At 36.5% G+C, this 24,433-nt stretch overlaps 1 protein-coding gene across 2 annotated transcripts in view; it reads right to left on the minus strand.

Moving 5' to 3' along the window:
* LOC5565300 (trafficking kinesin-binding protein milt) overlaps positions 1-24,433 on the minus strand; it is a 312,518-nt gene that overhangs the window by 207,536 nt on the left and 80,549 nt on the right. The gene's annotated exons all lie outside the window — the stretch shown is intronic.

Below are 24,433 nucleotides of genomic sequence, written 5' to 3' on the forward strand. Positions count from 1 at the left end.
AAATTGTTAATAACATAATCTTAGTTTAAAGTTTATGAAAGCGTAGTGCATGGTGTAGATGAGAGAATATAAACTAAATACAATGACATATTTTGAAAACCTATTTTGAAACCTATGCTTTTAACATTGAAACCTCCCGTAAATGAAAATCATAAAAATAATAATCTTGTCTGAAAGATTTATAGAGTCCAAAGTATGATCAATTTCCGTTCTACGATTCTAATGGGGCAAATACTGCTACTAAAAATATTTCTGAGAGATGAATGATTACCGTTTTCTCTCAAATTCCGAACACTCGATTTTTGTATGTCGATTTGGTTGAAATGTTTCGCTGAAATATGTCATCAAATTACTTGTAACTGGCAGTCGATTGCAATTCAATTTTACGTTTTCCAATTTATTTTGAACCTCGGGAGTAGCGTTGATTCTCTAGTTCCAGGTAGTAGTGTTGATTATCTAGTTCAGCTCAGATAAATTTGATTGCGAAATTATTCATTTGAATACTATTCGTGCTGTTTAGAATTTGAATCAAAGCGTTCGGAACATAACACAGAATGAACACAGTATTCGGCTTTGAATCAAAACGCTGTAACGTAAAACGTAACTAAAAAAGTTGAAATAAACATTTTATCGGCACATCCATGGGCACATCCAACAGAACTTTGTGAAGAAATTGAAATATTAACAATTTCAGCTAATGACTGTCAGATATATTTGAACTCACTTTTTGGCCTTGAGTGTTCGGAATATTAATCAAAATAATACTTTATCTAGACTTAAGACTGTAGCATTTTTAATAGTGCTAATAATTTTATCGATTAATTCCACGCTGCAGATGGCCAATCGATCAAGTTTTCAGCACGGATCAATTTTTGCTTCTTTAGATTTTGGCTCTTGAAAATTTGAGGTGAGGCTTCGACTCATCTTTGCTGATTTGAAACATCTTTGTAATCCGATATGTGATCGAATTTCTATGAGCAAGAGGGAACGGATGGGCTGAGGATTGAACTCAAGATCGAAACAAAAGTAGTCCTTGAATAAAATCCTAGAACTATAAACAACCATGTGTACATTCTCAAATTATAGTAAAGCGAAATAAATATTTACAAAAAAATACATCCTTAGCTACAAATTGAACATCCCTTAAATGACTCGACCACATGGTTTCTCCACCGTCACAACAAAACTCTAGGAGACCTCCAACTTTAGGATTGAGAAAGAGAAATTTCGACGTGGAGTCTATCTCTCACGTATTCCCTGCAAACGAGCGACTGAATACGTGTAAACAGAGAGTATGTTTCAATTTTACAGCAGCAACTTTTGCTGGTTTTGGGATACGTACATAGGTATGTATAGAAACGCGTTCCATTTGGTGTGTGGAGCAGTGTCACTAAAAGAATTCCAAAAAGGAAACGAGAGCTCTGTTGGATAGATGTATGTATGTATGGTGGCGACTGGCATTCGGTTGGTTATACAGTCTTATATGCATGCCACTGGTAAAAGAACATTTCTCAGTCCAAGTATCTCGAGAACATGAAAAAACGCAACGTGAAGAAAGCTGCATTCAGGTGCAGCGGTAACAAAAAAAAAAACAACAGCACATCCACAAAGGAAAGGAAGAAAACGCATTCAAGTATGGTGGAAAATAATTTCATTGTAAGAAATAAATTGAAAATCGTCGATGAGTTAATTGATGACGAAGGCTTTTTGGGTTACCTTTAATGGACCAGACGTTCAACCAGCCAGCGCGCACTTTAAATGGAATTTACCTAACGCGTGTAATTGTTAAAACTCAACTTGGAGGTTTTTTTTTTGCACCAAAATGTTGCAAAACTTTATTGGTTGAACTTAGGAAGCAAAAAAAAAAAAACTTCGAATTGGAAGCGCTGAAATAAAAACGAAAGCTCGCGCAATACCTACTACCTAAAAGTGAGTTAACATAGTAAATAACTTTTTCCCCAAATCCAACATTTGCGTCAGCGTGACGTGCTCTTCGTACCATCCGACTGATCGGACATTTATTTTCGACCTCAAAACTGCATCGTTGTCGCTGGCAACGTTGATGATCGCTTAAAAGATGATGACTTGTTAAGTTTGGACACTTTTTTAAACAGCGCATTTGGGAGGAAAATGCCGCTGTCGTTTATTTATTTATTTATTTTTTGTGATGAGTACTGCTCAACCTCTCAACCAGTTGCGACTATTTGATTTGTTTTGATTTTAATCAAATTTCGTTCGAGTCCAGTTCATGTGCAATAATAAACTCAAAAAATTTGCGGGTCATGACGAAATAATCGAATCAACAATTTACGGAGACCGAAGGGCTGGTTGCGGTAGGACAGCAAATAATATTTTTTTACTCAAACGATCAAAATAGTGACCAAATAGCGACTGAAAAGTGACTTATTTTGTGGCAAACATAAACATTAGTCTAAGCCTAGAAACGACAATGCTTATAATCATGGATATAATTCAATCTACAGATAATGTAAAAATTGAAATGTGGTGAACTGCCATAGTATTAAATATTTATTTACTGTTATCTGTCAGAGAGATGATTTAATTTGAATGACTCATGTTAAGAAAACAGATCAGGAATTACCAGACCATCATGACGAGGAAAATGGTTTATGGACAAATTGTTGAAAAACAAAACATCAAATGCCAAAACGTCGAAAGGGATAAAATGTCAAATTATGTATTCTTTCGATAGAGAATCATTATTTCAAGAAAGTTTAGGAACCAATCAGATGTACGCTAGGGATTAACACACACCTTCAGTGTAGAAGTGCTACTGATCTTCTATTTTTAGGCAACAATGGCGCCTGCTGACCAAAGAGGGAAAGGGGATAAATTGATGTTGTATTTAAAATTAACCCACAGTAGACCGAATACACCCCTGCATCTACGCTAGTTCATGCGAGAAAGTGTAGGGATGGCAATTGTGACTTTCACAACTTTTGGTTGGGAATAGAATTTCTAATGACTAGTTCGGAAATAGTGACCAAATCACTCCAAAGTGACTCGCTACTAGCCCTGAGATCGTTGACAAACGGCCATCATCATCCATGAACGGGCACATGTGGACCGATTCTACACTTGCCCAGTTTTGAAACATTTCTCCTAATAATAACAATTAGGCGTTATATCACCGATCAATGAACGAGCGGCAGGTGAAACCCACAGCAGCAGCAGCGATGAAACAAATGCTGCGCCGCGGGAACAAATTTGTCCGATTATCGTGCAATTTGAAATTTCCAACGGTCGTATCATTAGAAAATCGTTTTTCGCAATCACTGTCTCTTCGCTGGATCAGCGATGATCACCCGTCCAGATGCCACAATTGATTCGGCGCTCCAGTCAAATATCGTGTTTCACTGTATTATTTAACTTGCGGATGTTGCAGTAAATGTGACTGTAAACCGGACACCCAGGGCTGGTAGCAACTGGGTGTCTTCGAGATTGGAACTTTAGAGACTTCATCCTTGAAATAAGAGAACGGCACATACATGGCATCTTGAACGGAATTTATGGAGGATTTTCATAAGATGATCGTTAACTTGTTATGGAATTCCTTTATTTCTTTATGATACCTTTAAAAATTCATCCTGGATTTTATTTCGTTAAACTCAAGAGATTCCATTATATTTTTTTAGAATTTTCTCCAAAGAATCTTTAATACATTTCTCAAAAAAATTCCAAGTCTTCCAAGAGTTCATAAAGTGATTTTTCTAGATAGCTTGTAGAAGAACTGGAATAATCGGCGTTTATTAAGGTAGGGTTTTCTTGGAGAAATATCTTCAGAAATCAGGGGAAATTTTGGTGGAGAAATCTGTGTAGGATATCCTAGAATAGTATGAATAAATTGCGGATAAATTCTTTTAACTATTTGTTAAAAATTTCTGGACGAAGAGGTTGTGGGAAATCTTTTGTGGAATTTATCGAGGGATGCCTAAGGGAGCTCCTGATTTTTTTCCCAAAAGACATCTTTGGAGAAACCAATCCTTAAACTTTTCTTCAAGGAATCTGAAAAGAAATTCCTGGAAAATAATCACGTAAGAGTATCTGAAGGTTTCTTTGGAGCCTCAAGAATTATGCATAGAATGAAAGAAAGAAGAAAAAAATAGTGCGTTTTGCACAAACATAGAGAGCAAATCTCCGAAGACCAAATACCTGCTTCCAGCCCTGCAACCTCCACCTTCTAATCGATTTTCTTATCATAGCAGTAGCACACAGGGAGAGAGGGAGAGAAAGTGCACCTGTTGATGCAAGATGCAAGATTTGCATCACTTGCACCTCTAGACGGATCCGTTAGATGGGCTAGATAGCCTGAGGGGCGATCGTCGTCGATCATCATGGTCGGATAACGTGCGGAAAAGCGTTTAGCATTTAGTCAGGAAATAACATCCACTCTCCAGCAGGCAGGTTTCTCGTTTCATCTCTGACCAATGGAACTGCGGGCAGGGGGGGGAGAGATTGGGTTGCTGCAGCTGTAGGTTTTGCTTTTCTCCTCAATGCAGCAAGAAGTGCAGAACGTATACGTAATCGGGACAGGTGGGATAGAGTTGTTTTATGGCCCTTACTCAAGTGTGCAACTAGACTAAGGATTGTTTTATGTAGCTATTTTAGATCTTCATTTATTGCTATGATGCATTTGAGAGGCTTTATGAAGAGCTTGGTCCAGCATGCATACCGTTGTTTGTTTTAAGTTGAGATGAAAACTGTCAAATGTAGGGGAAGGTGGGGAGTTGTTGCTTACCATCTCTTACGGAATTGTACGACTGTTATTAATCGCATATTCTGATATCTTTTTACATTCTCATACTTAAATTTTTTCGCATCGACACAGGTTTTAAGTATCAATGTAAAATATAATTTTAACAGCCTGGATCGGACCACCCTAATATCGGGACATGTCAGTTGTTAAACAACCTTATTGTTGCACCAGATTAATATTCTATTTTCATACACTAGATGACCCTAAACAATGTTTCATGTTGTATTATTGTAGTCAACTCCCCACCGTAATTTTAAATTTCCTGTTCATAACGTTTTCAAAAACTGCAATACTTATTAAATTGTGCTCAATTTTTCCACATTTCATTTGAACCATTTGACCAACACTAAAGTTCTACACTAAAGAGTGGTTTGGATGGAAAGCTCTTTGGAATTTATTGTCACAGAACCCTGTATCTGTGTCCATTTAAAATCAATTTTTCAATTCCAGGATTTTTCCCGGTTATTTGAAACATTTAAAAAGCTTATAGAAAAAATCCTTTTCATGGAAAATGGCCAAATTTGGAAGATTTGAACAAACTTATTTATCAGCTATCATCATCTCATTCGAAAAATTTTTGGGCAAAAACAAACGATTTGTTGAAATATCTAAAAGACCATCATCCCGTTAGAATGCATAAGAAGTTTAGAGAGATTATGGAATTATATAAACAAATTTCTGCCCTATGCATCCAAATTCAGACTATATTTTCACAAAATGGCCAATCCATTATCTTTTAGAAATTCCTTCAAAATTATACGCTAGGTTTGATCCATGGCTGGTTCATTGACAAATTCTTGATCTAGCGAAACTCATGTTATTCCAAGGAGAGATGTTTTTAAACAAAAAGGATATCTCCAAATACATTTTGTTATTATTTTTATTAACAAGATTTGCAGCCCGAAGTTGGTTTATCTCGAAGAACATTTTATTGTTCTCCTATGAAGCTGACTAACAGTTTTGACATAAATCCAAAATAACACCTTCCAAGCATTTTATCAAATATTTGGTCAATAGTCTCGTCACGAAATTAACAAAAATCTCACCAAGAATACCTAAAGAACCTCGCCATTTATTTAGCCATCAAAGATGTTGCATTAATTCATGAAAAATTTTAAATCATATTTGGGGATGATTGGAAGAATTCGCTGTAAACATGCAGAAATCCATACAATACTCGTTTGGGGCCTTAAAAGAACTTTGTCATAGAAAATAGACTAGCCCAACTAGTAATCTAGACAATGATCAGTATTATCAATAATCCCAGAAATCCTTCAAACGAAATTTTTAATTAATCTGCTTAGGATATCAGTATATCTCTCAAGAAAGGTGGTAGATCATTTGGCATAAAGTCGTTTGGCATAATAAGTCTGAAACCAAGAATTTCTTAAGATGACATTCGTTTTTACGTTTCTAATGAATCTTTCTGATGGCATCATGCATGTTGTGCAGTCAATTGATACAAAATGTCACTTTATTCAACAATCATATTCTCTTGAATAAACTAAAGCATATTAGGAAAGTTATTGCCAATAGGTAGTATTTTATTTTTCATCCATAAATTACGCTTCTTTCAAATATTAAGGGTTCTATTTTGTAAATCGAGCAGATTCATGTGACTCGTCTGTGGTCACTGTCGATAAAAGTAAGCATGCATGTTTCAGATGTCACCCGTCGACTGTCATAGTAATCTAGTCACATAGTAACAACTGTCGATAAACTCGAGTGACAAAGCCGAGTCGAGTGAAATTTTTGGTCGACAGTGACTCCAGTCGAGTCGTTTTTGATCGATTCGACTTACAAAATAGGGCCCTAAGTCTTATTTTGAGTTCCGCTATTGGAATACATTTTTGCACTTAATATTTTGATATATTTAGCACAAATGTATCCTTCTTTCAAACATTCTATTTTTTTTTTTCTTAATGTGATGTAACCATAATTATAGGTATAAAAAGTATTGATGTGAAATTTAAATAAATAACACCTTCTTTTAAACATAGGTTGTTCTTTGGAGCTATATATTTTTTAGATATTTTTTTGTTTACAACTGACAAAAGGGCGGCAATCGATAACGTTGATCCGCTCAAGTTATTGGCGAAAAGAGAAATCGGTTCCCCTAATGTTGTTACCCCGAACGCCAGTTCCTTGAATATCCCGCTTCCTTGAAAAGTTTGTGGCACTCATAATTTGTATTAAATTTATACATTTACATTTTACATGGTGAATGAACTGGCCATCTAATATGCATCCTTCTTTTTTTAATTGACGGTTCTTTCGAGTTCTACCGTCTTCAGCATTTTTGCCAACATTTGTAAAGCCGAGAATAACAGAATACCTCCTTCTTTTGATTGCTTATCATTTTTTCTCGTTAATACATAAGTTGTTCTTTGGAGCTATATTTTTTAGATATTTTTTGTTTACAACTGACAGAAGGGCGGCAATCGATAACGTTATCTGCTCAAGTTATTGGCGAAAAGAGAAATCGGTTCCCCTAATGTTGTTACCCCGAACGCCAGTTCCTTGAATATCCCGCTTCTCCGAAAAGTTTGTGGCACTCATAATTTGTATTAAATTTATACATTTACATTTTACATGGTGAACGAACTGGCCATCTAATATGCATAAAAATATCTGTGTTTTAAATCTGTATCACTAAAACTTGGGATAGTCATGAGAACTACACAAGAAGTTCAATGCAATACCAATCCATTATAACTACAATGCTTAATTGTCACGGAGGTTTTCAAAAGTATGTATTTTCATTTTTGTTCAAAAATCTGTATAATTTTAGCAAAAATGCCGATATTCATTCTAAGTCAATCATTATGCCAAACAACCATTATGCCAAATGACCATTATGCCAAACGGCCATTATGTCAAACGACCATTATGCCAAACGGCTTTATGCCAAACAGGGTAAATCAGTTTTTTACATCTAAAAGCTAATTGTAACTCATGTAACTTTTCGAAAGGACCTATGTAACAATGAAAGTTCTCCTGTCACGCTCTCTTCCGTTTTTAACAATGCAATACAAAAGTTGCGCACTAGAGATCGGAAGATGATGTCATTAGCTAGCGTTTCATACAAAAAACGCAATAGAGGAGGTTAATGTGGCTCAGTTATTGATGAAAGAGAAAGTAAGCATTGGCTCTCAATGTTAGATAGGTAGGTCCTTTTGAAAAATGACGTGAAACATGTTTCCTGTTGGCATAATATTATTTGTCCAATCTTGCCAAGGCTTTTAGCTATCGTCTAACCAGCTTGCTTTCTTCTTTCAGTACGCTGCATGAAAAGCTTATTTTGAACAGAATAATAGTCATATTGATGATAATTAAATTTTTGTCAGTTAACAGCTCGGAAATTCGAACACTCATCTTTTTTTACGTGTAAAGAATTTGATTCGTTCCAATACATCAGAAGGATATTCAACTGGTCTTGCTTTTTTAGACATAAAAAATAGCAGAATGATTCAAAGTTAACTGTCAAATCGCATATTTCAGGTCAAACATTACAACGCCATATCCGCTTGACTTCCTGTAAGAAATGGTGTTTCTAAAGGTAGCATTCTGGGACCAATATTGTACAACATTTGATTCAACCGAGTTTCCTAGGATGTAAAAAAATCGTCTGTGCCTGAAGTAACGGAAAATCAAAAAAATTTCATAAGAAAATAAATTTCAAATCCATTTCTTCGTCGGTCACGTTGTTTACTGTACCGATAAAGACTAGCTGTTACAATGCTAGGAAGAAGACTTTGCAGAGGATTCAAAATTAAAGTTTAATTCTGGCCAGGCATTGCAGAATTCATTCTCAATGGATATTGAAGCACGATCAAATCAAGAGAGAAAAACATTCTATCTGTATCGGTCCATGATCGACAACGTTTCGCGAGTTATAACTAGATTGATAAATATCAGCAGCGAAGGAGAGCCCTTACTCTTACCATTGGGAGTAGGTGTTTTACTTTACTAGCATGTTAAAAAATTCCCGAACATCCTATAGTAATAGTGCTCCCCAGGTTTGGAGCTCGTATAGATGGGTTTTTATCACACTAAAAATTGCATCAAAAATGTTATGCTGCAACTCTTCATAGTTTACTCTGCATCAAACGCAACACTTCCACGCCAAGTCCGTTTAGATGAGTACCATCAGTGTTCCAGTATCCGCTCATGTCCCTATTTCCGCTCACAAGAGTAAAAATTGATTTTTCATGTGAAAAATCAACATTTTTCGCGCGGATATATTCTAGCAATATTAACAACTTTCAAATGAAGTCGTCTGACATTATTTTCATTTGATAAAATAATTCTTTATATTGAAAACATAAGACCTCGTGAGCGGTTATTGGGCCACTAGGAATTTGTGTGTGTTCCAATAACCGCTCATGCGAAAAATTGAACAAAATTTTAAAGAAATGTCGATTTTAGTATATAGCCTTTTTTATTACAGTAGTAGATATGGTTTGACCACAGAAAATATCAGCATAAATAACACAATTCGAAATTATGCATATTTTAGAAAGTTCGTCACGAAATCTGTTTAACGTGAGCGGAAATAGGAACATTTAGATGCATTTGTTTTTGTTATTATATATTTTTTTATAAATTTTTTTCAAATTCTTTTTATTTTGCCGCTGATTACCTATACTTGAGCTACTCTGTGACATAAAAATAGTATTGATCGACACAATAGTTATTTTATAATAAACATTTGAACACATAACTTCCCTTAAATGAGCGGAATCTGGTGCACTGATGGTACATATTAATTAATATCTTGTGTCACACGTAGGCGTCATCGGCGATGAGCGGTTCTTGGTTTCACGCTGCCAAAGCCGTGAAATTGCACATGAACGGAAGGCTGAAGCAGTTGATGACATTGCATTGCTTGGTCTTCTCCAACATCGAACATCTAATTTCCGCTGAAGAAACGTGGTATATGCTGACAAATGATTATTTTTCTCGAGCACGTGCTTCTATTCGGGAGGTTTTGAGAGACGGTAGAGCATAGATCAAAGTGGTAATTTGTGCACACAAAGATCACAAGCAAGATTATCAGTTTGGTAGGGTCAGACTGATTGTTAGTCAGCTGGTTTGCAGTGATATAATGAAACAAAAATAATGCTCAATAATAAATCGAAAACTATTATTTAGAGATTATGTCTGAAATATAGATGGGTAACTCACTCACGAATCTTTCATAAGTCCACTCTCGAATGTGAGTGGAATGTAAGTGAACGAATCACGGTTCTTTTCAAAAATGTGTCATGATTTACTAGCATTGATTTTTTGGAAGAGAGAATCAAAATGTACCAGGGATAACATTTTTGTGTTAGACTTCTCATTGTCAAGTTCACCCAGACTTGTATGAATAGTCTAGGTAGCCACATAAAATATTTTCATTTTTTTTTTGTTTCTTATGCGAGGTTTTGCAAAACGAGTCGCTAAATCGATCAAAAGAGGTGATTCACTTTTGTGAGTAAGTAACTTTCGATTTGCTTCCATAAATGGACCATTTTGCCTATCTTTAGTACGCAATACCTGAACGAAGTTTGGATTGTAATCGTACCTTTTATCATAATTGCTAGGGTGTTTATAAGTAAATCAATAATATGATTTTTTTTAGCTCAAATCATCATAACGGATTTATCAGAAAACAACAAAGCTTTTCAAGCTTCCACACCTAAATTTGCAATTATCACCGGTGTACGTGACTGCATTATCAATGCTATCAGCACTTTATTCGATTTCTTCAAGACGTGCATTTTGTCGCTTTAAATGATAGCCACTGACTGAATCAGCCGACAGTACGATAAGAGCTGTTTGACTGTTTGATACAGACTAAGGCGCATTTTTTTCCGTTAAAAAAAACTGCTAATCCCGTTGGATGATCTGCTGGAATAATTTCCAGCGTATGCAAGTAATTTAGGTGCAGAAGCGCCAGGTTCTCAAAACAAAACAAATGAGCCGGAGGTAATGATGACCATCTCAATCGGTGGTCGCCTTACTCAACTACATTTCCAACATACCTTCCCTTCCATCTCTACATTGGGCGTTTCAGTGCCCTACAGCCAACAAGGTGATTAACCATTAATGCCCTTATCCATGCGCTCTTTTGGTCGTAAATTTTCTCATCTTCTGCAGCACGTGCTATGAGCAAACTTGGACAAGAAAAAATGCCTTACACCCGGTAAACATTATGCAAATTGATTCACTTCTTTTCACCACCTCAAACGGTAGCTTGATGGTTTGAATACGCCCACATCGTTGGGAATGTTCTTCCATCTGAGTAAGCAGGACCGATCATCGACTATGTTTATTATCTACCTTGTTCTAGTAAGTTAATGAATCGGTTTTATGGGTTGCTGAAAGCAGGCATCAAATTTCAGCTCCGGATGTTCTAACTAAACCATCAGGGTGGTCGAATGGGATGCTATGTTTAATGGGCAACACAAAAGTAATGGGCAGATTAGTTTGGGATCCGCTCTGATAAGTACAATCGCTAAAGAATTGATTACAAATTGATTAAGAATTCATGTTAAGTCTGACATGCTGTGAAAGCTAAATTCAAATCTATCAATCAATCGATAACTGAGATCTAGCCTACCGAATTTGATCATTTTGTATGTAAAATAGAAAAAAGTTGCAAATGTATCGTCTAATACTGTACAATGCTCTAGAATTAATACCTAGAGCACTCTCATACCAAAACTATTCAAGCAACTCTTCTATTTCACACCTTGCCTGTCATCATGCACCGAAATCCACTTGACGAACGTAAAGCTGTCTGTCTGAGACAGTTTCCAAAATCCCATCAACAATCTTACAATCGGATTATTTCGTTGCCCATCATTGTGGTCATCTTTTATTATTAAATTCAACCCAGCCACAGCCAAGCCTTTGCTACTTAGTCGTGACAATTGCATAGCTTGATGGCTTTAACCATTTCCATCATGACTAAACTCGATTTTCCATTCCACACTTCATTAATGGTTCCAGCCACATTTTTCCCAAAGAATTCCACTTTTGCGGTGGTGATGACCTTAACCCGGTCGAAAGTCGTCGTCCTAAATTAAATGTATGGAGTTGGGCACTATCCAGATCGGAACCAACCAGCGCAGCGTACTGGGTTATCGATTATTGCGGTATAACCTAATTCAATGAAGACGTACCGCTCGAACTAGTAACGCCTCATATCGATGTCGCTCGGGCGATGCAGAAACGTTTGATTAAAACGCACGCTTAGAAATAATGAATATCACCCGTTAAGTAAATTTCATTTCTAAATGTAATTTTCAAACAACGTTAATCCATAATCTTCATTTACGTTACGTAAAAATAACGTTTTCGTGTAAATTTCAATGTAGCTGAACTGAAAGTACTTGTACATTACATCCGCTGTTTAGTAAACTTAGTGTGCTATATTTCACGCCAGATACAAACATGTTGTCTATTTAGAAAATAAGTTAATTAGCGTATCTGAAAAAGCTTTTGGATAGCTTTTGGAAAGCTACTCATGGCGAATGGTACAAGGCAAAGTACAGCATAGCATAGCATAGACTGACTGTACATGTCAATTGTTGCTATTCCGTGATTGTTCGGAACTGGTAAGAATTGCACTTCAATCCAAATGAATAAGGGATGGGAGTTTCCGCCTACTCTCGAAGTGCAATTTTAGCAGGTCTCACATTATTGATCAATAACGGCGCCGGCCAAGTCCTTACAGACATGTTGGGTTATGAATGTTAGGATGTATTGTTTGTTGCTTCAGGAGACCGAGAATACCGCTGCATCTCCACAATCACTAGGGTTTTTATTGGTGAGGAGGGAAAAAGATCTGGGCGTCACCTTTGGTCGGTGTTGTACTTTTTACTTAAAACTTTTTTTTTGCATTTTGTCTTGAAGTGAAAAGATATTTTAAGATAGAAGATTAAGAAAATACATCGACATTCAAATGTCGAACTATTTAAAGCTTACTTTTGGTATTGACGAGAAAAGAAAGTTATGTATAATAGAATTACGGGTTTATGTCGACACTTGAAGTGAGGAACCATCCATAGATTGTTTACAATACAAAAACAAAAACGATATTGATAAAAGTTTCAAAAAAAGAAGAAGTTTAAAATACTATTCAATCTTCTTAATTGAATGCAGTTCGATGTAAATTACTGAAACAGGTCATGACAATTTTATAAAAAAAACCGTATATGGTATCTATAAGAAAACGTTACGCTGTAGTACGCCGACATTCGTAATGTCGAACTATTCAAAGGTTATTTTAAGTAATAACGAAAAAAGAAAGATATACGTATTTAAAAATTATTTCAAAACAGCAGATGGGATAATGCCGACACTTGTAGTGACGAACCATTCATAAATGTGTAATCATAAGCATGAAACGAGCTCATCAGGTGGTAATCCATCCTTGACTGAACACGAACATCTTTTCGCACTCGCACGATTGCCCTTGATTCCATCACTTGCTCTACAAGAACATGGAACCGAATCAATGGACCACTGCGCAGCAAATCGCGCGCAAACGGAGAAAGGAGGAAACCACACTGACGACACAAGAAGAAAAAAATTCGGCTTGGACTTCCTCGAAGCACTCTACCCATGACGAATGGTATAAAGCTGCCGAGCACACAAACTAGTCACCTTGAAGATTTATTCAAAAATGTAAAAGACAAAACATCTTTTATCAAAACTGTTAGGAATTGTCAGAATTGAAAGTTTGCTTTTGCCTTCTACCCCCAAATCGCGATAGATTTTATTTTTCTAGATACTTTTGCAACATTTTTTTCCAAATTCCTAAAAACTTTTCTATTTTTAGAATCTGCTTCGATGATTGTTGGCCATCTGGCTTTGAAGATATTCCGATGTTACATCGGGGACCGATATTTTCCATATAAAATTTATCAAATAGATACAATATGGGTCATACAATGTCAAGTAATAATCTTTATCGATCAAAATATCTCTATTGGCCAAAATATCGACTCGGATCATTATCTCGTTGTAGCTAAAATTCGAGTGCAACGTCACGGTAGCCAGAACTAACAGAACTCTGCACTTCACTATACAATGCTTATCGACTGATGGGGTAGCTGCAGTACCGCCTGCATATAGACGAGCAGTTGGGAAGAATCAACGTTTCTGGGTATATCAACAGCCTGGTGGACCCTATTCTGAAGCTGTGACAACAACGGTGCGAGAAGTAATTGGCACTGGTCAACGACGAAGATGAAACCACTGGTTCGATGAAGAGTGGTAGAGAGTGACAGGCATGGTGAATTTCGCCAGCGATAGCCGAAGAAAAGCGAATCCACCGCAGAGAGAAAAGGCACTACCAAGAAAGTGTGATAGCAGAAGCTCTGTATAGCATGAACCAGAACGATATGCGGAGATTTTATGCAAAGGCCAATGACGCGCGGCACAATACCGTACCAGAGCCCGCGTACAATGTACAATGATCGAGAAGGGATTTTGATAACCGATAAAACCGGCGGTAGTTGCCAGGTGAAAGGAACACTTTCAGCAATTGTTGAATGCTGAAAAAGGAAATGTAGCGAGAGATTGTACCCCGTTTGGCATAATGTCGTTTGGCATAAGGTCGTTTGGCATAATGGTCGTTTGGCATAATGGCCGTTTGACATAATGATTGACTTAGAATGAATATCGGCATTTTTTTATGCTTGTTGCGATAAACATATTTGAAAATAGTAAATTAGCAAAGAAAACTCGCAAAGGGAACGCTCATAGAAAATTTCGCTGCAAATCAAGCTTTGTCTCAGTTTGGACGTAACACTTGATGAAAATTATTTGCTAAAGGAAGGGAAAATTTATTCGCTAAATAGTAAAAGCTCTTATCCAAAAATCTATTACTGCATCATAATGCAAAAATAGCTTATGTACGAGAGCATATTATTTTTCGTTTAAAATGTTTAAGGCACACAAAAGAAATTATCTGTGGCAAAACTTTTCAACAATTCAATATTCAATTTCATTTTGAAAGTGTACATAAAAAACAAATAACAGCACGTCTTGCAAGAATTGATAAAACAGCAATATATAAAAATGGTTAACATTTAGATTTACTAAGTAATAACATTTAAAACAGTTTAAATATGAAGAACAGCCTATTTATAAAAGAAGGCAAAATTTATGATTAAACCAATAGAAGATTGGGGCCCAGATAGCCGGTGCGGTAAACGCACAGCTATTCAGCAAGAGCAAGCTGAGGATCGTAGGTTCGAATCCCACCGGTCGAAGATTCTCGACTTCCCAGGGCATAGAGCAGCGGTCACCAAACTGCGGCCCGCAGGCCGCATGCGGCCCTCGAGAAGGTTTTGTGCGGCCCGCGAATGGATTTTAAATATTAATGTGATGCGGCCCGCATGTTATATTTTTTTGATATTAAGGTTCATAATCCTTTGCTCTTAAAACTTTATTCTTGAAAAGTCAAACTTCGAAATCACACATTTGATAGTATCTGCGTTCATCTCTCTCCATGACAGAAGGAGTAACATGAAATTGACTTTTTTTTATCAATTAGTTAACAGCTCACAATAATTCAAAGATTTAAAGTTTCTAAAACCTGAAATTTTCTTGAATTTTCAAAGAAGTTCTAATAAGTTGCAGCCTGCAAAAAATCTTCAAATCCCCACTCTTTTGAACATACTTCAGTTTACAAAATTGTGCCATTATCTTAGTCTTGTAGAGGTGTCCGCAGAATTATGTTTTTCGAAATATTTCAAGATTAATTGCTTTTTGAATGTTTGCAACTTCTTCGATCTTCCATAAAATATGGTCAACTTTGATGAGCTAGGTCTCAGTTATTTATAGGCCGATTTGAATAAAATCTCCATGGCATGTGGACATATATTTTAAAGTAATTTTACAATTCACGATATCAAAAGTGATATCGATTCATTTAAATTGAATTTCACATAAAATTATAAACGATTTATCTCGAAATATAAGAAGTGTCTTCAGCATTATTGTTCATCTCATTTAAAGGTAACACTTTTCTGAAGATACTTTCAATCTGTTTTGTCAATTTTTGTCAGTTTTGGCACTCGAAAGGCAATGAGTTATTCTTACTTCGTAGGTAAAAACAAATAAATGTTGTATACTATTTTTATTCTTTAAGTTGTAATATTGAAAAAAACCCAAACTTTTGCACGATGACTTGAATGACTGCTTCATTGATTTTGAATAGTTTTCAGATTTTTCGCTAAAATTTCGTGAGTGCTCTTCAAAGAATATAAGATTACGATTTTAACTTTAAGTAAAAATTTAGTACACAAAATTCAATATCAATTTTCATGAGTTCTGTTATATTACCTTACATAATTTATTAAAAAATTGGCCTTGTTTCTCTGACACTTGTTTCCTTTGCTTCCAAACCCCTCTGTTTTGATCATGAGGTTCCCAGAAATTTTTATCCATTTTCATAGAAATAGTGATTTTTTTCGCAATCACATTGAAAGCTGTTAAAATTAATCCTAACAAATCTTGCGGCCCGCGACTCATTTTGAAAGCGTTGAGATGGCCCGTATAGTCGGTTAGGCTGAGGACCACTGGCATAGAGTATCTTCGTACCTGCCACACGGATATACACATGCAAAAATGGTCATTTGCATAGTAAGCTCTCAGTTAATAACTGTGGAAGTTCTCATAAGAACATTAAGCTGAGAAGCAGACCCTGTCCCAGTGGGGACGTGACGCCAAAAAGAAGAAAGAAGAAGATTGGACGGTTAAAATTATTGCGGCATAATAAAATGAAAAGACATCAACAATTGCGTTCAGAATCATCGAAGTGATTGTGCTACTTTTCCCCGAATGTCGTTTCTTCGAATGTCGGTTCTCCGAATGCCAGTTTCCTCGAAAAGTGGTGCAGTTTAAATAGGTGCTATAATAGTCTTCAGTGGCTGGATGGCGAACGAGAAAGAACGATAAGCAATCGAAAGAAGGAGGTATTCTGTCATTCTCGGCTATACACATATTGGCAAAAATGCTGAGGACGGTAAAACTCAAAAGAACCGCCGATTAAATAAAGAAGGGTGCATATTAGATGGTCAGTTCGTTCACCACCCTGAAATGTATAAAGTTACGACAGGTATGAGTGCTAAAAACTTTTCGGGGAAATGGGCTAATCGGGGAAACAAGATATTCGTGAAGCTGGCTCTCGGGGAACTGGCGTTCGGGAAAACGACATTCGGAGAACCGACATTCAGGGAAAAGTAGCACAACCCATCGAAGTAACTGCAGTAATCGAAGTCTCCTTGTGCTGTTAACTTAAACAGATCAATGTTATCGAATGCCGCCCTTTTTGTAAATAAAATATTTAAAATATATAGCTTCATAGAATGGCCTATGTAAAAAAAGAAGGCGAAATGTATTTAAATATTAAATCAACAGTTTTTTATACCTATAATTATGGTTACATTATATTTAGAAAAAAACATAGAACGTTTGAAAGAAGGGTAAATTTGTGCTAAATATATCAAAATCTTATAGCAAAACTCAAGAGAAAAATTAATATTTGAAAGAAGGGTAATTTCTGGATAAATAATTAAATACTGTTAACGCACATAAGAGCGTCTGTTGGTTTGGATCATTTTCCGAGTGGTACTTCTTCATTGCAAAACAGAATCGAGAATTCGTGTCTGACTAAGATTTATTGCACTGACTAAAAGATTGCTTTTTCTATGCAAACTACACTAATATTGCGGTTCAAACTGTAACTTAACTGTGAATAACGACGATTTATTCTGACATAATACTGATTCTAACTGTGCGCGTTCTTACTATGAGTCACTTGTCGTACGAAATCTCAAGGACTATTAGCTGATCTTCATTACTATGGCGGTTTTATACTTCTTGAAGACAAACAAATTGAACTAACAAACAAAGTAACAAAGGGGACACAACATACAAAGCATTACAAATTGAGGCATACACATACATATTGATTATGGCGCGAAATATATACTACTGCAGATATGCTGACAACCATTAATGATCTGCTACCAATTATCTACAGTGAAACTATCCTATTCCGAATTGTGCATCAACAAATACTATTGGCAATATTTTTTCTAATATGCTTCAGTTTATTCAAGAGCATATGATTGTTGAATAAAGTGTCATCTTGTGTCAATTGACTCCAAAACAAGCCTGATATCATCAAAAAGATTCAATAGAAACGAATGTCATCTTAAGAAATTCTTGGTTTCAGACTCATTATGCCAAACGACTATTATGCCAAATGACCATTATGCCAAACGACTTTATGCCAAATGACCATTATGCCAAACGTCTTTATGCCAAACGGCTTTATGCCAAACGACTTTATGCCAAATGACCTACCACCGTAGCGAGAAACAGCGAGAGGCTGTTCAAAAGGCTATCAGCGAGTTGAAGGCTGCTGTAAGGCTGCTGGGAAGGACGAGATCCCGGTCGAGTTTCTCAAGCACGGAAGTGAGCAGCTTCATTAATTAACCGTGTACTTCTGAAGGTATTGGAGGACCACCGGCTGGTTGAATTACCTCATACACCCAATCTACACGAAAGGACACACACTGGAGTGTGCCAACTACAGAGGAATTGCTGCTGAATTTGGCATTCAAAAAACTGTCGCGCATACTGTTTAACACTAAGCCTGCTTGAGGAGTCCTTCGTCGACGAATACTAAGCCGGTTTTCGTGAGGACCACTCGACAACCGACCAGAGGTTTACCTTGCAAATGATCTTAGGTAGATTCCGGGAGTATAACTTGCAGACTCACCATCTGTTTATTGATTTCAAGGCTGCGTACAATTCAGTGAAAAGAAATGAGCTGTGGCAGATAATGTCTGAACATGGTTTACCAGCGAAAATAATTCGTCTGATACGTGCTAAGCTGGACGGCTCGAAATCAAGTGTTCGGATTACAGACGAGGTGTCAACCTCGTTTGTGACGTTACACGGATTGAAGTATTGAACGGATTGAAGTGAATATACTGTTCAACATTGCACTCGAGGGCGCTATTAGGAGATCTGGCGTGCAGAGAAACGGCATTATCATCACACAGTCGCACATGTTTCTTGGCTTTGCGGACGAAATCGACCTTATTCTAATCGATCGCAGGCCAGTGGAGGAGGCCTTCGTGCCTCTGAAGAGGGAGACAGCGAGTCTATTCTAGTAATTCTAAAGAAGGTACATGGTTGCAGGTAGAGTAAGAGGTAGGCTTGTTGGTGTAGGTGGTGAGGTAGTGTTTGATAGGGATGTGTTTGAAATTGTTGAAGAATTTGTTTACATTGGAACTCTTGTCACGGTGTGTTTCGTAGAACAAGTTTATTACAAGAAAATAGGTAAGTCTGAAACTTCTCCACAATAAAGTATAGGTTTCTCGCGTTCATTTGCTGCTAAAACCAAAATAATCGGTCGGGGGGTCCAGAGTATTTTTTTTTTGTTTGATTTCGAGAGGCTTGCACATATGTTTGAATTTGCCTATATAGGTGTTTATGTACATTAGGGCGGTTCAAAACTAAAAAAATGTTTGAGAATTCAATCTCACATATGTTCCTTACTATCCTTACTATAAAAATAGTGTTCTGTGAAATTCGCAGCTTTCTAGGTGGTGATTTCAGGTGGCCCAAAGACAATGTAGGTTTATATGGAAATTACTATGAAGAAATTTTGAGGTATTTTCCAAACACGCTTGTACTGTAATGTTAGTACCAACTTATTATCCCATTGTAAAAGCTCATTCTTCAAACCATAATAAAGAAATTTGCTGAAGAGAGAAATTCAATTTGGAAGATAGCAGAAGAGATATTCATGAGTTTGTTTGCTATTATTTAGCTTAACCCCTCTACCGGCAGCTTCATTTTTTCAGCACAAAAATATATTTGAATCGCGATAACTTTTTTGTTTCTCTATATTTTTCCACCATTTTTTTCACAGCTTCTCAAAAAACTCTTCTACTTTTGGAATCTGTGTCGGTATTGACCATTGGTCAACTGGTTTTAAAAATATATCGGTGTTCCTTGGGGGACCGACACTTCCCATATTCAATATGATGTTTTAAGAAGTTTTCAAGATCTCGTTACGGCTAGAGTGGTACCAAAAACATAAAAGCTCATTGCTCAAAAACAGTTACACCGATTTGTTTAACTTTTTCACAATATAATTTCATCAAAGTTTAGTTTTGAAAAGCGAATAACCGAATATGAGAAAAAATCTGTAGCCAGAGATAATTACGAGAGTTATGGCTATGCGTCGGTCCCCCAAGGAATTTTGGAATATCTCCGAATATAGATGACCAATGCTCAAAACCGATACAGATTCTAAAAATAAGAGTTTTTTGAGAAGTTGTGGAAATTTTTTTCAAAAATATTGAGAAACAAAAAAGTTATCGCGATTTGAATATTTTGAAAAAATGAAGCTGCCGGTAGAGGGGTTAATATGGGGTTATAGTACTGCAAACAAGTACAAAAATCCTAAACCCATTTTAACCTCATGACGTTAGTTTCTGATCTTTTCATAAGCACTGTGCCATTAAGAAAATAACATAAAAAATAAAAGATTTGAAACTTCTCAAATACCATCCAAATTAGCGTATTTTTCAGCACCATGGGGAAAGTATATTACATGCCTTATAACAAGGTTTATCACATGCGAAGCCCTCTACTAGTTAATTCGAATAAATGAAATTGTGTTGTTTGAAAGGCGGATAAGACACTTTTGTATCTTACGAGTAAAAAGAGAAATCTCGCATAATTTATGATCTCGTCCTAAAAGCCATAGCTTGTTATTACTGAGCAAACGAATGGATTTACACTTTATTTCACAATGCTACGACGAAGAGAAGATCCTCCTCTGTCTCCCAGCGGTGACAGTTTTTATTTTGGTCCGTTTATCTGCTTAATAACAACGAGCTACACACTCGGTTATCAATGGTTTTAAGGGTGAATATACATAGAAGCCAAACCTCGAGTTTTCAAAAGCACAAGTCTAGAGAAGCAGACAATCGGTAACTCACTGGTCACTCGCTGGTGGCGACTAATCAATAAAATGTTCAACGCAAAAGGTTGTCAGGTTCTCAAGATACAAATCTACAAACAAGCTCTTGAAAATTCGAGGTTTGATATCGATGCATCTTCACCTATTAAACATATTTCCTAATAACTTCTTACATCATTATGACCAATTTAAGTACGATTTTCAAGGTTTTTCGTGGACAACAACTAAAATGACGTTTGAGACAGTTTTGCAATTATGCGTATATCATATGTCATATATGCTTATTACAGCTCTTTTGAGCAAGAATAACTTTACCTTCCAAGCCAAGGTGTTCAAATGGTTTGATCTTGCAGTTTGTCCCGTATCTATGTTCAACGCAATGTGTGTCGGTACAAAAACACATATCCATGAATACTTCACACAAAATAAAAAAAAAATGTTCTGGACCCCCCGACCGATTATTTTGATTTTGGTCGCAAATGAAAGAGAAAAGTCTAATTGTTTTTAGTTCGAAATTTCAGACTTACCTATTTTTTTGTAATAAAGTTACTCCACAAAGACACCGTGTTGTGACATGTGAAAACGACGTTTCCCGCGAATAGGGCTTTTGTTCGCCCTGTATAAAACATTGATTCCTCCGGTGGCTCTTGAAAAAAGCAGACCAGAAAGCCTTCGGTGTTTTCAAGCTTAAAGTGCTGCGGGCAATACTCGGTGGAAACTCGAAAATGGTGTGAGGCGCAGACGCATGAATCAAGAGTTGTAACGAGTATACAGAAACGCGAATAGTATTCAGCGTGCGAAATACGGCAGATTTCAGTGGGCTGGTCACTTAGTGAAAATGTCGGAAGAAAGAATTGCGAAAATAATATTCAACAGATAGAGTTCGGCGACTTTGTGAAAGACTACGAATACGCTGTCTGTAGGCAGAGGAAGAGGACCTTTTTTTTTTCTTTATTTTAAGTTTCATTTAAACAATTACATTCATTTCTTATATCTATGTGTTCTGTGTTATTAGACAACACTATCATCCTTATTTGAAAAACAAATTTAAGAGTTCATTAACATTTTGTTAACAAAATATTACATTTCATTTGCCGTAGCAGTTCAGATTTTTTACAGGTGAGTTTATTTCACCTGCTTATAAGAGAGAAAGGAATAAATAAAAATAAAACAAATGGTGGAAGAGGACCTGGTGACCCTAAACGATCGAGGCAACTGAAGAAGAATCGCCCAAGAGCGACGAAAATGGAGCTCTACAATACGCCCGGCAATAGTCCATTTTACGAGCTGTTTCAGATCAGCTAATCACTCATTTTATGAATGAAAATTTAACAGGAGGCGGTTGCTCATCGTGTGAAATTAATAGCAGTATAGTCGAATCGTAAAATGGACGACTACGCTGTAGTACAAGGTAGGTAGAATGTTGCACCTTAGCAACTGTGCACAATTTGGACGCGATCGGTTAGAGCGTGCGCATTGCGATTTACATTTAGATTGGAAAACCTATTTTTTCGAATGCTTGTTTTTAAGAGTAAAATTTTTGAACCTTCAGAGTACGCTTTGCCGACATCAAAATTTCTAAATACTCTAGTTTTGCTTGCCATCATCGATCGATTGTGATGCGATTTTTAGAGATAAACCACAAAAGGAGTTATACTTTTGATTTAAGCATAAAAAATGAGTCTCGTGTTGGTACCGAATCGGAGTCCAAATTTGTTGGGGTACCTAGGGTATTTCAAAATAGAAATTATGGGAAAAATATAAAACACATCATCACAAACTTTTAAAAATCAATGCAGCATTGATCTACTTTACAAAGTATAACACTTGGTTCAGTTTGGACAATATTTTGGCATTCCGGGAACATAGCCACCGGATATCGGCTAGGAACCCTTAAGGGACACTTCCAGAATATAATGCACTGATATCTTTCAACGACTCAATATTCATGATTTTTGACCCACAAGTAATTGATATTCAATTTTGTGAATCATAAAGTAATTCTGACCGTTTCGGACACTCAATGACAAGCTCCTCTTCTTTCTGGCGTTACGTCCCAGAGCCTTCTTCTCAGCTATTTCACGAGCACTTTCACATTATTGAATTGATAACTTTCTTTGAAAATTGACCTTTTTTGCTTTTGTATGCAATAGTCTCAATATAATAATAGTCAAGTTGTTAGGTACATTCTTTACATTATAAAGATTTGTGTTATGAATTCAATAAACTTGGGTGCCTCAATAATAAAAGTACAAAAAAGAAGATTTTCCTGTATAAAATCCATATAAGGGCGAAGCACATACCATAGACGAAACCGATCGTGCTCAAATTTGGCACAGCTGTTTGGAGCTCCAAATGGATCTGAATAAAACCTTGATCAGAAAAAAATGGAACAATTGCCCATTCTAATGGACAATATTCAACAGTATCTGCATAATAGCCCTCAAAGACAAACATGCAAAACCTATGATTTTCATTTCCATACAAACTTCGAAGAGTTTGTTTAGTCTCAGTTTTCAACCAGGTGAGCTCAAATCTTGAAAAGACTCTAAGAATTTAATTTAGACTTGCATATTCGAGTGTGAATCAAAAACGATTTTTTGAACTACTTTAGATACAATGTTCTGAAGAGGTGAGGTTTTGGTGCTTGCGTACACAAATCGTCAGGTCCTGAATGTCTGAACGGAAATTTGATATGACACACTGTTCACTATGCGTGCGTCACATAATTATGTTTAGCAGACTGCTTGATTCTTTCTATAAGATGAATTGTATGATTTTTAACTATTAAAAACACAGAACACAGCTTCTAAACAAATAAAGTTACATAACTGCCCCTCATCACTTGCATTGCCAAGGAAAATCATTTTCAATGTTGCATCACCACGGCTCAAGGTCTTCAACCTCCCGGGAGTCGAAACCACGGATGACGGAGTGTCCGTGTATCGCGCGCAGTTCAAAACTATTAGTGACATTGAACCAACTCGACGGACGACGCAACAAACAGCCAAAACCCAATAATTTCTCTCCCCTGTCAATCTCGCACGTGTCATTCGGAACAGAAATTTCCCAACCCGTCGTCGCTTCACAATTGAATATTTTCCTCGACTGTGAGTGGGCATTTTAAGGGGGGTATGTGTGACGCAAATGTGGTTCAATGTTCTGGTTAAGCTGCGCTGTTACGGCATTTTGGGAAAATTGATTGCACGGGGGCACAACATGCAGTAAGCAGGTTTGGAGCACACGACGACCATTCAGGAGACATAGGGTAAGGTGGGGCAAAAGCTTGACTTTTGTGAAATAATCAATATTTGCAGAAAAACTATAAACGTTGAAAAGAAATAAATTCCGCATTATGGACCTCCAACATATTGGCTACAATTTTGCTTAAAAAAATTGCATCGAAATATTAATCAACTTTTAATTATAACAGTGTCAAAATTATTGCCTAGAAAAAAAAACCTTCCCAACACCGGTGGGGCAAAAGTTCGCTGACTGAAGTACAAAATATCAACACTTTTCTGACAGGAACACGATTTACTACATAGCTATAAAATGGTGTTTGTATAAAAATAGACACTGAATTTGTCCGGGACATTATTAATATCAACACTAATATAGTAATATTATTAATATACTCAAGA

Source organism: Aedes aegypti, chromosome 2, assembly GCF_002204515.2.
Source record: "Aedes aegypti strain LVP_AGWG chromosome 2, AaegL5.0 Primary Assembly, whole genome shotgun sequence".
Classification (NCBI taxonomy): Eukaryota; Metazoa; Arthropoda; class Insecta; order Diptera; family Culicidae; genus Aedes; species Aedes aegypti.